Raw genomic sequence first — 17,557 nt, 5'->3', positions numbered from 1 at the left:
AAAACCTCCCAAAAATTACATTTTAGAGTGACTAAGAAGGATACATGCTCCCCTTTTCATATTCATGTTTTAAGCTTGTTTAAATTATCTTGGTCAAACCTAGGATTTGACAAGATTCAAATGGGCATCAAAATTGAAAAAAAAGTCAGAAAAAAGAAAACCAAAGCAAATAGTTTTCTTATGTCATATAGTAAGCATTAAAGTTGATAAACAAGGTCTAGACATATTCAAACTAGACAAATCATGTATCTATACCCCCTAACCCCTGAACTCTATCTTATGAAGTCAAGCATATGAAGAGAAGTGGTTTTGGGTTTCAAACATGGAAATTTGAAAAACCTCCCAAAAACTTAATTTTAGAGTGACAAAGAAGGATACATGCTTCCCTTTTCATATTCATGTTTTAAGCTTGTTTAAATTATCTCGGTCAAACCTAGGATTTGACAAGATTCAAATGGGCATCAAAATTGAAAAAATCAGGAAAAAGAAAAACCAAAGCAAATAGTTTTCTTATGTCATATAGTAAGCCAATTAAGTTGATAAACAAGGTCTAGACATATTCAAACTAGACAAATCATGTATCTATACCCCCTAACCCCTAAACTCCGTCTTATGAAGTCAAGCGCATATGAAGAGAAGTGGTTTTTCTCCCAAAAGCTTCATTTTAGAGTGACTAAGAAGGATCAATGCTTACCTTTGCATTTTCATATTTTAATCTTGTTTAAATCATTATCAAGCCTAGGATTTGACCAAGATACAAATGGGTGGGCACAAAATTCAAAAAAATCAGAATAATGAAAAACAAAAGCACGTAGTCTTCTTATGTCATATCGTATGCATTCAAGTTAAACGAGGTCTAGGTATATCCAAACCAGACAAATCATGTATCTACCCCCTGTTGATCTTATGAAGTCTAGCATGAAGAGAAGTCGTTTTGGGTTTCAAACATGGAAATTTCAAGAACATCCCAAAAGCTTCATTTTAGAGTGACTAAGAAGGATACATGCTTCCCTTTTCATTTTCATGTTTTAAACTTGTTTAAATCTTGGTCAAACCTAAGATTTGACCAAGATTCAAATATATGAGCATAAAATTCAAAAAAAACAAAAAAATGAAAACCAAGGCACATAGTCTTCTTATGTCATATAGTAAGCAATCAATTAAGTTGATAAACAAGGTCTAGACATATTCAAACCAGGAAAATCATGTATCTACCCCCTAACCCTAGCTAAACTCTGTCTTATGAAGTCAAGCATGCATGAAGAGAAGTGGTTTTTGGTTTCAAACGTTTAAGCCAAAAGGTAAGCATGGATCCTCCTTAGTCACTGTAAAATGAAGCTTTTGGGAGGTTTGTGAAATTTCCATGTTTGAAACCCAAAACCACTTAAGACAGAGTTTATGGTTAGGTGTAGATACATGATTTTTCTTGTTTGAATATGTCTAGACCTTGTTTAATTATCAACTTGAATTTTTTACTATATGATATAAGAAGGCTATATATGTGCTTTGGTTTTTCATTTTTTGATTTCTTTCAAATTTTTTATGCCTATTTAAATCTTGGTCAAATCCTAGGTTTAAACAAGTTTAAAACATGAAAATGAAACGGTAAGCATGAATCCTTCCTTACTCACTCTAAAATGAAGGTACTTGAAAATTTTATGTTTGAAACCCAAAACCCCAATTCTCTTCATATGTTTGACTTCATAAGACAGAGTTTAGGGTTAGGGGTAGATATGATACATGATATTTCTGCTTTGAATATGTCTAGACCTTGTTTATCAACTTGAATGCTTACTATATGACATAAGAAGGCTATATATGTGCTTTGGTTTTTCAATTTTTTTGAATTTTTCTGAATTTTTACTCCCATTTGAATCTTGGTCAAATCCTAGGTTTGACCAAGGTTAAAACAAGTTTAAAACATGGCAATGAAAAGGTAAGCATGGATCATTCTTAGTCTCTCTAAAATTAAGCTTTTGGGAGGTTTTTGAAGTTTCCATGTTTGAAACCCAAAATCACTTCTCTTCATATGCTTGGCTTCATAAGACAAAGATTAGGGTTTAGGGGTAGATATATACATGTTTTGGGAGGTTTTTGAAATTTCCATGTTTGAAACCCAAATCCACTTCTCTTCATCCTTGACGTCTTCATAAGACAAAAGTATAGGGTTATATATATATATGCATGGGTAGATACATGCTTTTTTCTGGTTTGAATATGTATAGACCTTGTTTAAAATTAGCAACTTAATTGAATGCTTACTATATATATGACATAAGAAGGCTATATATGTGCTTTGTTTTTTCATTTTTTCATTTTTTCCTGATTTTTTATGCCCATTTGAATCTTGGTCAAATCCTAGGTTTGATCAAGATTTAAACAAGCAGTTTAAAAAATGAAAATGAAAAGGTAAGCCTGGATCCTTCTTAGTCACTGTAAAATGAAGCTTTTGGGAGGTTTGTGAAATTTCCATGTTTGAAACCCAAAAGCACTTCTCTTCATGCTTGACTTCATAAGACAGAGTTTAGGGTTAGGGGCCGGGTGTAGATACATGATTTGTCTGGTTTGAATATGTACAAATCTTATTTATCAACTTTTGAATGCATGCTACTCTCTCAAAGAAAAACTTTTGAATGCTTACTATATGACATAAGAAGACTATATGCTTTTAAAATTCAAACATATGGTAAGCATTCTTATGTCATATAGCAAGCATTCAAGTTGATAAACAAGCAAGGTTTGGACATATTCAAACCAGACAAATCATGTATCTACCCCCTATCCCCTAATTAAATTGTCTTATGAAGTCTAGCATGAAGAGAAGTGGTTTTGGGTTTCAAACATGGAAATTTCAAAAACCTCCCAAAAACTTCATTTTAGAGTGACTAAGAAGGATACATGCTTCCCTTTTCATTTTCATGTTTTAAACTTGTTTAAATCTTGGTCAAACCTAGGATTTGACCAAGATTCAAATGGGCATTAAAATTTAAAAATCAGAAAAATGAAAAACCAAAGCACATAGTGTTCTTAAGTCATATAGTAAGCATTAAAGTTGATAAACAAGGTCTAGACATATTCAAACCATACAAATCATGTATCTACCCCCTAACCCCTAAACTCTGTCTTGTGAAGTCAAGCATGAAGAGAACTGGTTTTGGGTTTCAAACATGGAATTTTTTACTATATGATATAAGAAGGCTATATATGTGCTTTGGCTTTTCATTTTTTGATTTCTTTCGAATTTTTTATGCCTATTTAAATCTTGGTCAAATCCTAGGTTTAAACAAGTTTAAAACATGAAAATGAAACGGTAAGCATGAATCCTTCCTTACTCACTCTAAAATGAAGGTACTTGAAAATTTTATGTTTGAAACCCAAAACCCCAATTCTCTTCATATGTTTGACTTCATAAGACAGAGTTTAGGGTTAGGGGTAGATATGATACATGATATTTCTGCTTTGAATATGTCTAGACCTTGTTTATCAACTTGAATGCTTACTATATGACATAAGAAGGCTATATATGTGCTTTGGTTTTTCATTTTTTTTTGAATTTTTCTGAATTTTTACTCCCATTTGAATCTTGGTCAAATCCTAGGTTTGACCAAGGTTAAAACAAGTTTAAAACATGGCAATGAAAAGGTAAGCATGGATCCTTCTTAGTCACTCTAAAATGAAGCTTTTGGGAGGTTTTTGAAATTCCCATGTTTCAAACCCAAAATCACTTCTCTTCATGCTTGACTTCATAAGGCAGAGTTTAGGGTTAGGGGGTAGATACATGATTTGTTTGGTTTGAATATGTCTAGACTTTGTTTATCAACTTGAATGCTTACTATATGACATCAGAAGACTATGTTCTTTGGTTTTTTTCCGTTTTTTTTTGAATTGTTATACCCATTTGAATCTTGGTCAAATCCTAGGTTTGACCAAGATTTAAACAAGTTAAGAAATTGAAAATGAAAAAGGTAAGCCTGGATCCTTCTTAGTCACTGTAGAATGAAGCTTTTGGGAGGTGTGTGAAATTTCCATGTTTGAAACCCAAAACCAGTTCTCTTCATATGTTTGACTTCATAAGACAGAGTTTTTATCAACTCCAGTGCTTACTATATGACATAAGAAGGCTATATATGTGCTTTGGTTTTTCATTTTTTGATTTTTTCTGAATTTTTATGCCCATTTAAATCTTGGTCAAATCCTAGCTTTGACCAAGGTTTAAACAAGTTTAAAACATGAAAAGAAAAGGTAAGAATGGATCCTTCTTAGTCATTCTAAAATGAATGAAGCTTTTGGGATGTTCTCACAAATCGATCTAGTCTACATGACTTTGATAAATTTTAATTAAGAAGCAGCAACTTAACAATAATTACCCAAAATCTAACAGCTGGTTCGACAACAACCTGGACGTTACGCTAAAATGAATCATGAAAACAACGAACAAAGACTTTTGTAGTATCGTACTCGGTACTCCGTACTTGCTCCAGATAATCCCCATTGCTTCACTACTAAAGTAGTACTACCCTGGCTCGCATTCATTGTTTCCCCTGACTATTCATAGCTTTGGACGTCCATCAGAGTTGTAGTCAGTAGTACGATCGCTAGCTCGATTAATGGCGTGCTATAAAATTCTATACTAAGCCGACAGATGTCCATTCCTCGGTTTGCGCGCCAGAGCCTTCGAAGAGAAGGTAGCCGCTCTGTCCCGTTGATTTACGGTGGACGGACAGGATACTCCGGACCGCTCTCGATTCATTTGCTTCGCTCCCGCGTCCCGACCCTTCGCGGATCGAGATCCGATGACTTTAAAAAGGCCATTTGCCACTATTAATTACGATTTTCAGACAAAAGATTAAACTTTAACTTCATTCCGTTCTACTCCCCAAATTCCCCAACCGTACAAAAATAACTTTAATTAAGATTTTAAGATTAGAAAGGCCATTAGGCGCTGTTAATTACGATTTTAAGATTTAAAAGGCTATTTGCCATTGTTAATTACGATTTTTAGACAAAAGTTTAGTTTAACCACATTCCGTTCTGCTCTCCAATTCCTCCAACCGAACAAAAAACAGAACCATTCCGTTCCTCCTTTTTGTCCAAACCGAACGCGGGGATGGAACCATTCCATTCCTCTTGAACGGAACCATTCCATTCCATCCCACGCCGTTCCAGAACCGAACACACCCTAAGAGAAGTCACCATGCGACTTTACACACGTGAGCCATTCGATCAAGATCCAACGCTCGCGGTTGATCCAAATTTCGAACTTAAACTAAACTAATATTTTAAATGGACTGGAACTTTCCGAGAATACGTCTTAATGTAAAGTTTTTCTGTTTTTTCGAGCTACATAAATTTTAATTTCAAATTTTAGATCGACCATGTTCGTTGGATCTTAACCGATGGCTCGTATAGGTAAAGTTCATGGTAACTTCTGTTGGGTTAAGTCACCGGATCTCGCCGCAAGGGAGCCCCCTCTCGGCCGTTGATTTAGGATGGGCGGACCAGGTTGCTCGAAGCGAGGGCATGAGACGGTTGTCTGGTTTTAATAGGGGGGAGTACTTCTTCCATCCCCTTCTTGCTTCACTTCCAGTCTCCTTCCACTTCCAGCGATGCCTCCGAAGTCAAGGCCACCATCTCGCTTGAAGAAGCACCATCTAGTGTTGACCAAGGACGCGGAGAGTTCCCGCCGGCGGTCTATCCAGATGCTGGCCGCGAGAAAGGGCCCGCCAGAAAACGAAGGCCCTGCTTCGCGCTCGTCTCGGAACGGCGTCAGTCGTGCGGTCGAAGATTCCTGGTTGGTTTCCATCGCCATGTTTCTTGATTCTTCCTGGCCCGGAGGTCCCAACTCTTTATTCCGTATTAATCCTTTTTATACATATCTCAGTGCCCCACGACGCACCCTGACATCTTCTCGTGACGACTTCAACCCCTGTCTCCTGCGCTTAGAGGTTACCACTGATTGGACATTTTCGTCTTCCTCTCGTCACTTTGTTTCTGATGCGATGATATTGCCATGCAGAAGCATCGGCGTGTTTCGTAGCTGAGCTTAAAACTCTCGTGGAACTCGCCTCCAACTTTCGCGATGATGTCGATACTTTGAAGGACGTGGTCACCGGCCGGGGCAAGCTGCATGATGTGAGCGTTCCATCAAGTGAGGAAACGAACTCTGTCATCAAGAAGCTCAAGGGCGAGAATTTGATGCTTAAGATCGAGTGCGGCTTTCTTCACGAAGAAAACGTCGAGCTATCAAACAGGTGCGTTCAAGCTCTCAACGGAGCCTCAACACCCAACATGATGCGGTGAAGAAGATGATGGATGACAAGATCTTGAAGAAAAACAATATGGTGGAGGACACGCGCGGGATGGTCGATCCAATCAAGGGACTGCAGAGGTAAGTCGATGCGCTACGAGTCCAGCCACCTTTGCTTAGGTCGCCGAGGCGCCCTCGCGCAGGTCACCGAGGAGCGCACGTCGCCGAGTAGGCTGGGGGATAAGGAATTCCAACGAGAGAAGCGGAATCACCACCGTCCCGATGGAGGGCCACTCCGCCAAGTAGGTGGGGAGAGAAACACCGCCTCTCATTGTTCTTTAGCTAGTCCTCCGATCCATATTACTTGATGTTAAAATGGATGTATCTACAACTGAAATATGTCTAGATACATATATTTTAGTATCACAAAGTAAGTATCAACGTTTATATTGCCCAAGTCTTATTATCCATCCCTAAGGTGGGTCGCGTTTGTAACTACTGATTGCAGATTCGACTCTTCTGCAGACCGAAAGATTTTTAGAGTGACTAAGAATGATTCATGCTTAGCTTTCCATTTTCATGTTTTAAACTTGTTTAAATCTTGCTCAAACCTAGGATTTGACCAAGATTCAAATGGGTTTAACAATTAAAAAATCAGAAAAATGAAAAAACCAAAGCACATAGTATTCTTATGTCATATAGTAAGCATTCAAGTTGATAAACAAGGTCTAGACATATTCAAACCACACAAAACATGTATCTACCCCCTAACCCTAAACTCTGTCTTATGAAGTTAAGTATGAGGAGAAGTGATTTTGGGTTTCAAACATGGAAATTTCACAAACCTCCCAAAAGCTTCATTTTAGAGTGACTAAGAAGGATCCATGCTTACCTTTTCATTGCCATGTTTTAAACTTGTTTTAACCTTGGTCAAACCTAGGATTTGACCAAGATTCAAACGGGCGTAAAAATTCAAAAAAAATAAAAAAAATGAAAAACCAAAGCACATATATAGCCTTCTTATGTCATATAGTAAGCATTCAAGTTGATAAACATGGTCTAGACATATTCAAACCAGAAATATCATGTACTACGTATCATATCTACCCCTAACCCTAAACTCTGTCTTATGAAGTCAAACATATGAAGAGAACTGGGGTTTTGTGTTTCAAACATAAAAATTTCAAGTACCTTCATTTTAGAGTGACTAAGAAAGGATTCATTCTTACCTTTTCATTGTCATGTTTTAAACTTGATTAAACCTTGGTCAAACCTAGGATTTGACCAATATTTAAATGGCCATAAAAAAATCGAAAAAAATGAAAAAAATGGAAAACCAAAGCACATATATAGCCTTCTTATGTCATAAGCATTCAAGTTGATAAACAAGGTCTAGACATATTCAAACAAGAAAAATCATGTATCTACACCTAACCAAAAACTCTGTCTTAAGTGGTTTTGGGTTTCAAACATGGAAATTTCAAGAACATCCCAAAAGCTTCACTTTAGACTGACTAAGAAGGATACACACTTCCCATTTCATTTTCATGTTTTAAACTTGTTTAAATCTTGGTCAAACCTAGGATTTGACCAAGATTCAAATAAGTAAAAACATGAAAATGAAAAGGTAAGCATCGATCCTTATTAGTCGCTCTAAAATGAAGCTTTTGGGAGGTTTTTGAAATTTTCATGTTTGAAACCCAAAACCACTTCTCTTCATGCATGCTTGACTTCATAAGACATAGTTTAGGGTTAGGGGTAGATACATGATTTTTCTGGTTTGAACATGTCTAGACCTTGTTTATCAATTTGAATGCTTACTATATGACATAAGAAGGCTATGTGCTTTGGTTTTTCATTCTTACGATTTTTTTCTTAATTTTTATGCCCATTCGAATCTTGGTCAAATCCTAGGTTTGACCAAGATTTAAACAAGTTTAAAACATGACAATGAAAAGGTAATCAATCCTGGATCCTTCATAATTAATAAGTTAATCTAATTAAAATGAAGCTTTTGGGAGGTTTTTGAAATTTTCGTGTTTGAAACCAAAAACCACTTCTCTTCATGCTTGACTTCATAAGATAGAGTTTAGGGTTAGGGGTAGATACATGATTTGTATTATTTGAATTGTCTAGACCTTATTTATCATCTTTTAAATGCTTACTATATATATGACATAAGAAGACTATGTGCTTTAGTTTTTCATTTTTACGATTTTTAATTTTATGCCCATTTGAATCTTGGTCAAATCCTAGGTTTGACAATGATTTAAACAAGTTTAAAATATGAAAATGAAAAGATAAGCATGGATCCTTCTTAGTCACTCTAAAATAAAGCTTTTGGGTGGTTTTTGAAATTTCCATGTTTGAAACCCAAAAGCACTTCTCTTCATGCTTGACTACATAAGACAGAGTTTAGGGTTAGGGGGTAGATACATGATTTTTCTTGTTTGAATATGTCTAGACCTAGTTTATCAACTTTAATGCTTACTATATGACATAAGAAAACTATGTGCTTTGTTTTTTCATTTTTCTGATTTTTTTGGAATTTTGATGCACATTTGAATCTTGGTAAAATCCTAGGTTTGACCAAGATTTAAACAAGTATATAACATGAAAATGAAAAGGGAAGCATGTATCCTTCTTAGTCACTCTAAAATGAATTTTTGGGAGTTTTTTGAAATTTCCATGTTTGAAACCCAAAACCATGCACTTCTCTTCATGCTTGACTTCATAAGATAGAGTTTAGGGGTTTGCGGATAGATACATGATTTGTCTAGTTTGAATAAGTCTAGACCTTGTTTATCAACTTTAATGCTTACTATATGACATAAGAAGACTATGTGCTTTGGTTTTCCATTTTTCTATTTTTTTATTTTATGCCCATTTGAATCTTGGTCAAATCCTAGATTTAACCAGGATTTAAACAAGTTTAAAACATGAAAATGAAAAGGTAAGCCTTGATCCTTCTTAGTCACACTAAAATGAAGCTTTTGGGATGTTCTTGAAATTTCCATGTTTGAACCCAAAACGACTTCTCTTCATGCTAGACTTCATAAGACAGAGTTTAGGGGTTAGCGGGTAGATACATGATTTGTCTAGTTTGATTAAGACTAGACCTTGTTTATCAACTTTAATGCTTACTATATGACATAAGAAGACTATGTGCTTTGGTTTTTCATTTTTCTATATTTTTATTTTATGCCCATTTGAATCTTGGTCAAACCTATATTTGACCAGGATTTAAACAAGTTTAAAACATGAAAATGAAAAGGTAAGCCTTGATCCTTCTTAGTCACACTAAAATGAAGCTTTTGGGATGTTCTTGAAATTTCCATGTTTGAAACCCAAAACGACTTCTCTTCATGCTAGACTTCATAAGACAGAGTTTAAGGTTTAGGGGTATAGATACATGATTTGTCTGGTTTAAATATGTATAGACCTTGTTTATCAACTTGAATGCTTACTATATGGCATAAGAAAACTATGTGCTTTGGTTTTTCATTTTTCTGATTTTTTTAAATTTTGATGCCCATTTGAATCTTGGTCAAATCCTAGGTTTGACCAAGATTTAAACAAGTTTAAAACATGAAAATGAAAAGGGAAGCATGTATCCTTCTTAGTCACTCTAAAATGAAGTTTTTGGGAGGTTTTTGAAATTTCCATGTTTGAAACCCAAAACCAGTTCTCTTCATGCTTGACTTCACAAGACAGAGTTTAGGGGTTAGGGGGTAGATACATGATTTGTATGGTTTGAATATGTCTAGACCTTGTTTATCAACTTTAATGCTTACTATATGACTTAAGAACACTATGTGCTTTGGTTTTTCATTTTTCTGATTTTTAAATTTTAATGCCCATTTGAATCTTGGTCAAATCCTAGGTTTGACCAAGATTTAAACAAGTTTAAAACATGAAAATGAAAAGGGAAGCATGTATCCTTCTTAGTCACTCTAAAATGAAGTTTTTGGGAGGTTTTTGAAATTTCCATGTTTGAAACCCAAAACCACTTCTCTTCATGCCTGACTTCATTAGACAGAGTTTAGGGGTTAGGGGTAGATACATGATTTGTATGGTTTGAATATGTCTAGACCTTGTTTATCACCTTTAATGCTTACTATATGACATAAGAAGACTATGTGCTTTGGTTTTTCATTTTTCTGTTTTTTTTTAATTTTCTGCCCATTTGAATCTTGGTCAAATCCTAGGTTTGACCAATATTTAGACAAGTTTAACACGTGAAAACGAACTGATAATCCCATTTGTTGACTCATTTAACTAGTTAATCCCATTTGTTGACTCTCTGTTGACCGTGCAGCTTGAGGTAAACTGAGTATATTGCACTAGCCGGTATTAGTACTCAAGGGGAAAACTGAGCACACAAAAAATGCTACAAAGATAAGACTCGAGAGTATATCTAAATTTCCGTGGTTAGACTCGAGTACGCGTGTTGCGATGCGTAGTGGAAGACGTGCAATTGTTGACGGGCATCGACGCGAGTCGCGGTGCAGAAGTCGAAGACGTGCAATCGTGGACGCGTGTCGCGTTGCAGAAGCCCAAGACGTGCAGACGTTAAATGGTGGACGCGTAGGACGCGGGTCGCATTAACCAGCCCTCGCCTTTATAGACGCCTCCTCGCACTCTCTCTGTCACTCACACTCGCTCATGCAACGCCGCCTCTCACGTCCCATCATCTTCTCCAAAGCAAAAAACCCTCTCCCTCTCTGCCGGCGAGATGGACATGGAGAATGCGAATCCCATCGTCCATGACGCCGTCGTCTCCAAGCGCGACGCCTCCCTCTTCGACGTCATCCCCTCAAAGCCCGTCGCCGCCGCCGGTGGCGGTCGTATCCCACCGGGATGGGACCCCTATGAGCCGGTGTCGTACATCTCGCCTCCGAACCCCTACGACACCTGCATGGACGACCCATGGAACGAGGTAACTATGGTTTGCTCCCTTTTTTGTTCCCCATTCCTTTTTGAACCCTATTTTAGGCCACTTCTTTTCGGCTTCTACGATGGCTTATGGGGGAAGCTTCTTCCTACCTACTTCTCCCAGAAGCTCTGATGCCAAATTTGTTCTGGCTTATACTCGAGTTTAGATCAAACTAGATTATAAGCCAAAACAAATTTTGGATTCGAGCTTCTAGGAGAAGGTGGTGGGGAGAAGCTTCTTCCAGAAGCCAACGGAGAAGCCGAAAAGAAGTGGCCCATTGCTGGTTCCCTAGTAACTATTAGTGCCGATCTGTAGATGGTTGAGTATTGGGTTAATATTTGCGCCGATTTTATTCCATTTTGCTTTGATCCCTTCTTGATTTCGTTTAAGATTTGGAGTTCGGCCGTTCGGTTAATTTATGCAAGTAATAATGGGATCTCAATCAGTTAATTTATGGGATCTCAGTCAGTTATTTTATGCACGAATAAAAAGATATCAACCGTTTAATTTTGCAAATACTCTGGAATCTGTTCAAAATCAGATCTGGAATCTGTTTCTTTGCCTATGATGAATCGTTGGGCACAAATTTTTACAGAGTGGGTTCAGCGAACCATTGCTGTGTACAAATCTGTTGTGCATGAGCTATGGTTCGCTAACACCATCCTCAGACATATAATCGTGTCCACTCTAACCGAGGCCGGCTCTGTTTTTCCTTACTTTGTTATCATCCACGTTAGTCATCGTTGCATCTCATTCACTAATAGTTCCCGTTTGATATGGATCAGCGGTCTGGCAGCGACGTTGGCAGCGACGAAGAGGACCAGCACGTCAAGACTCGCCAGTGCCGGCGGAGGCTGCAGGTCGGCCAGTACGTCTCCTACTTCGCCAATGGTGTCTACAGGTGCCCCTTCTGCACTCGGAGACTCTACGGCACTGACTTCAACTGCGTCCTCACGCATGCCGAGAACATCGGCAACACCTTCCCCAAGGTCGGCTCGACGGTGAACCCCTACTCCTTCCGCTCCAAGCACAGGGCGCTCGGCATGCACCTCCGCAGCATCCAGCGGGTGGAGATCTCCGCCGGGCGCATGCCTCCGCTCAAGCCCAAGGCTCCCAAGGGGAGCAACAAGTGGAGGCAGAGGAAGATTGGGTAGGCGGAGTCCTGGACGTGTGCTGCTGCTGCAAAGCAGCTTCTATTTTGTTGTTAGCTAGGGATCCCTTGGTGTTATGTTGTTAGTATGATGGTGTTGCGAAGAACCTCGAACCTGTTACTATGTTGGCTGCTGTGTGTGCAGCTTATTATCTAGGGAGGGATCCCTATTAATCTATCCCTATTCTGCTATATTTTGTTGGCCCTACTTTTGTTTCTCGATTTACTATGACTGTGAATTTGTCGTACATTACCCTGGAGATTTGCTTCTAGATTATGGACCAGAGGGAGTACTAGATTTGCTGCCATATTGGGCAAACAACGAGGGCCAAAAGGAACAAATAATTGAAGAAAGACAGAAATGCAAGCTTCTCTAGATTTGATACTAATTTGGTTAATAAAGACAAAGAGATAGAGGGGGAAAAGGTGCTCTTAAAAATGCCAATTCGCGCCGAGAGAGACAGAACCCAGCTCCTGCTCACGTACAACCAAACGCGGTCTCGTCCTGTCCCACGCGGTCCCTTTCTACTAGCCCCACACGTCAGCACGGAACGGTCAACTAAACTGGAATCCTCCCGTCTGAGCTCCTTCTGCGGGTTACAAATAAGGGCTTGGCGAAAACTGAGGAAAAACATAAGGCAATCTTATTGACTAATATAGCTGCTTAATTAATAAAAGGATTAGCTACAACGTGCTCAGTTTGCCCATTTATTAAAGTATAAGACTGGCAGGAGAGAAAGTAATCGCTAGTTTCCTCATTTTGCCCCTGCATGCTCGCACGATTAAAGCTCCTTCCGCACGCGCTGGACTCCTTGTTTCCTTAAACCTCCTCGTTTCTCGGGATAGACCAACAGTTTTTCATGATCTTGGGTTTTTTTTTTTTGACAATCAATACAACATATATTCATAGCAACAAATGTTTGAGGTCTTTTCCTCCCGTGGTCTCTCCTCTCAGCCGCCGCCCTAATCCTAGCCGCCTCCAGTTCATCCTCCTCCATAGATTGGTTCCCCCTCCTCCGGTCGGCTTCGCCGGCGTCAGGAGGAGTGGGGAACCCGATCTATGCGTGGAGTTTTGAATAAAAGTATTGTTTTCATTAGATTATGTTAGGATTTTGGTAGTCGCCTTCTTGTTGGTTTCCCCTCAATGGAGATGGCATCGTATGCAATAAGTGATCTTCGGCCTTTCGTTCGGCGACGAGATCTTCTTCCCGGCGTCAATGGTGGTGTTGAACAATCACAATTTTCTAGGTATGGGTCTTCGGATCTTGCTTCGCCAGATCGATTTTGGATCTTTTGTCGTTGTTGCCGCGAGGAGGATTATCCTCGCAGTTTTTGTCCCGGCTGCTACGTCCTCGACAATGGTGATTCGTACTCTCGGCTCTCCATCGACGACGACAAAGCTAGTTGGTTATTATTCCCTGATATACTGGTGTTGGTTCTCTTGCCGATGTTGTATGACTGCTTTAATGGTTGCGTGCGTGCACGCAGTCTTGGCATTGCGGCTCAAAAAATTATGGGAGAACTTTCGTCGGTATCTACAGGTCTATGGTTCGTTATGTATCTTTGGCTGCCTTCACAAGAGTACAAGATTGTGTTCTGGAAGAAGAAAGAAATTGAAGACCTCGAAGATTTGTTACTATCTTTTAGACTTTATTTTGTAATCGTTGGATTCAGTTCATGTATCTCTACCATGTACTATTTGTTACTATGAATATATGTGGTATTGATTGTCAAAAAAAAAATAGTACATGGTAGAGATACATGAACTGACTCCAACGATTACAAAATAAAGTCTAAAAGATAGTACTTTTTTTCTTCGAGGTCTTCAATTTTTTTCTTCTTCCAGAACACAATCTTGTACTTTTCTGAAGGCAGCCAAAAATAGATAACAAACCATAGACCTGTAGATACCGATGAAAGTTCTCCCATAATTTTTTGAGCTGCAATGCCAAAGCTGCGTGTTATCTTGGTCAAACCTAGGATTTGACAAGATTCAAATGGGCATCAAAATTGAAAAAAAAGTTAGAAAAAAGAAAACCAAAGCAAATAGTTTTCTTATGTCATATAGTAAGCATTAAAGTTGATAAACAAGGTCTAGACATATTCAAACTAGACAAATCATGTATCTATACCCCCTAACCCCTGAACTTTGTCTTATGAAGTCAAGCATATGAAGAGAAGTGGTTTTGGGTTTCAAACATGGAAATTTGAAAAACCTCCCAAAAACTTCATTTTAGAGTGACAAAGAAGGATACATGCTTCCCTTTTCATATTCATGTTTTAAGCTTGTTTAAATTATCTCGGTCAAACCTAGGATTTGACAAGATTCAAATGGGCATCAAAATTGAAAAAAATCAGGAAAAAGAAAAACCAAAGCAAATAGTTTTCTTATGTCATATAGTAAGCCAATTAAGTTGATAAACAAGGTCTAGACATATTCAAACTAGACAAATCATGTATCTATACCCTCTAACCCCTAAACTCTGTCTTATGAAGTCAAGCATATGAAGAGAAGTGGTTTTGCTCCCAAAAGCTTCATTTTAGAGTGACTAAGAAGGATCCATGCTTACCTTTGCATTTTCATATTTTAATCTTGTTTAAATCATTATCAAGCCTAGGATTTGACCAAGATACAAATGGGTGGGCACAAAATTCAAAAAAATCAGAATAATGAAAAACAAAAGCACGTAGTCTTCTTATGTCATATCGTATGCATTCAAGTTAAACGAGGTCTAGGTATATCCAAACCAGACAAATCTTGTATCTACCCCCTGTTGATCTTATGAAGTCTAGCATGAAGAGAAGTCGTTTTGGGTTTCAAACATGGAAATTTCAAGAACATCCCAAAAGCTTCATTTTAGAGTGACTAAGAAGGATACATATGCTTCCCTTTTCATTTTCATGTTTTAAACTTGTTTAAATCTTGGTCAAACCTAAGATTTGACCAAGATTCAAATATATGAGCATAAAATTCAAAAAAAACAAAAAAAAAATGAAAACCAAGGCACATAGTCTTCTTATGTCATATAGTAAGCAATCAATTAAGTTGATAAACAAGGTCTAGACATATTCAAACCAGGAAAATCATGTATCTACCCCCTAACCCTAGCTAAACTCTGTCTTATGAAGTCAAGCATGCATGAAGAGAAGTGGTTTTTGGTTTCAAACGTTTAAGCCAAAAGGTAAGCATGGATCCTCCTTAGTCACTGTAAAATGAAGCTTTTGGGAGGTTTGTGAAATTTCCATGTTTGAAACCCAAAACCACTTAAGACAGAGTTTATGGTTAGGTGTAGATACATGATTTTTCTTGTTTGAATATGTCTAGACCTTGTTTATCAACTTGAATTTTTTACTATATGATATAAGAAGGCTATATATGTGCTTTGGTTTTTCATTTTTTGATTTCTTTCGAATTTTTTATGCCTATTTAAATCTTGGTCAAATCCTAGGTTTAAACAAGTTTAAAACATGAAAATGAAACGGTAAGCATGAATCCTTCCTTACTCACTCTAAAATGAAGGTACTTGAAAATTTTATGTTTGAAACCCAAAACCCCAATTCTCTTCATATGTTTGACTTCATAAGACAGAGTTTAGGGTTAGGGGTAGATATGATACATGATATTTCTGCTTTGAATATGTCTAGACCTTGTTTATCAACTTGAATGCTTACTATATGACATAAGAAGGCTATATATGTGCTTTGGTTTTTCATTTTTTTTTGAATTTTTCTGAATTTTTACTCCCATTTGAATCTTGGTCAAATCCTAGGTTTGACCAAGGTTAAAACAAGTTTAAAACATGGCAATGAAAAGGTAAGCATGGATCATTCTTAGTCTCTCTAAAATTAAGCTTTTGGGAGGTTTTTGAAGTTTCCATGTTTGAAACCCAAAATCACTTCTCTCCATATGCTTGGCTTCATAAGACAAACATTAGGGTTTAGGGGTAGATATATACATGTTTTGGGAGGTTTTTGAAATTTCCATGTTTGAAACCCAAATCCACTTCTCTTCATCCTTGACGTCTTCATAAGACAAAAGTATAGGTGTAGATACATGATTTTTCTTGTTTGAATATGTCTAGACCTTGTTTATCAACTTGAATGCTTATGACATAAGAAGGCTATATATGTGCTTTGGTTTTCCATTTTTTTCATTTTTTTCGATTTTTTTATGGCCATTTAAATATTGGTCAAATCCTAGGTTTGACCAAGGTTTAATCAAGTTTAAAACATGACAATGAAAAGGTAAGAATGAATCCTTTCTTAGTCACTCTAAAATGAAGGTACTTGAAATTTTTATGTTTGAAACACAAAACCCCAGTTCTCTTCATATGTTTGACTTCATAAGACAGAGTTTAGGGTTAGGGGTAGATATGATACGTAGTACATGATATTTCTGGTTTGAATATGTCTAGACCTTGTTTATCAACTTGAATGCTTACTATATGACATAAGAAGGCTATATATGTGCTTTGGTTTTTCATTTTATTTATTTTTTTTTTGAATTTTTACGCCCGTTTGAATCTTGGTCAAATCCTAGGTTTGACCAAGGTTAAAACAAGTTTAAAACATGGCAATGAAAAGGTAAGCATGGATCCTTCTTAGTCACTCTAAAATGAAGCTTTTGGGAGGTTTGTGAAATTTCCATGTTTGAAACCCAAAATCACTTCTCCTCATACTTAACTTCATAAGACAGAGTTTAGGGTTAGGGGGTAGATACATGTTTTGTGTGGTTTGAATATGGCTAGACCTTGTTTATCAACTTGAATGCTTACTATATGACATAAGAATACTATGTGCTTTGGTTTTTTCATTTTTCTGATTTTTTTAATTGTTAAACCCATTTGAATCTTGGTCAAATCCTAGGTTTGAGCAAGATTTAAACAAGTTTAAAACATGAAAATGGAAAGCTAAGCATGAATCATTCTTAGTCACTCTAAAAATCTTTCGGTCTGCAGAAGAGTCGAATCTGCAATCAGTAGTTACAAAAGCGACCCACCTTAGGTCTTCAATTTTTTTTCTTCGAGGTCTTCAATTTTTTTCTTCGAGGTCTTCAATTTTTTTCTTCTTCCAGAACACAATCTTGTACTTTTCTGAAGGCAGCCAAAAATAGATAACTAACCATAGACCTGTAGATACCGATGAAAGTTCTCCCATAATTTTTTGAGCTGCAATGCCAAAGCTGCGTGCACGCACGCAACCATTAAAGCAGTCATACAACATC

The sequence above is a fragment of the Lolium perenne genome, chromosome 5, assembly GCF_019359855.2.
Source record: "Lolium perenne isolate Kyuss_39 chromosome 5, Kyuss_2.0, whole genome shotgun sequence".
Lineage (NCBI taxonomy): Eukaryota > Viridiplantae > Streptophyta > Magnoliopsida > Poales > Poaceae > Lolium > Lolium perenne.
This window is presented reverse-complemented; position numbering follows the sequence as displayed.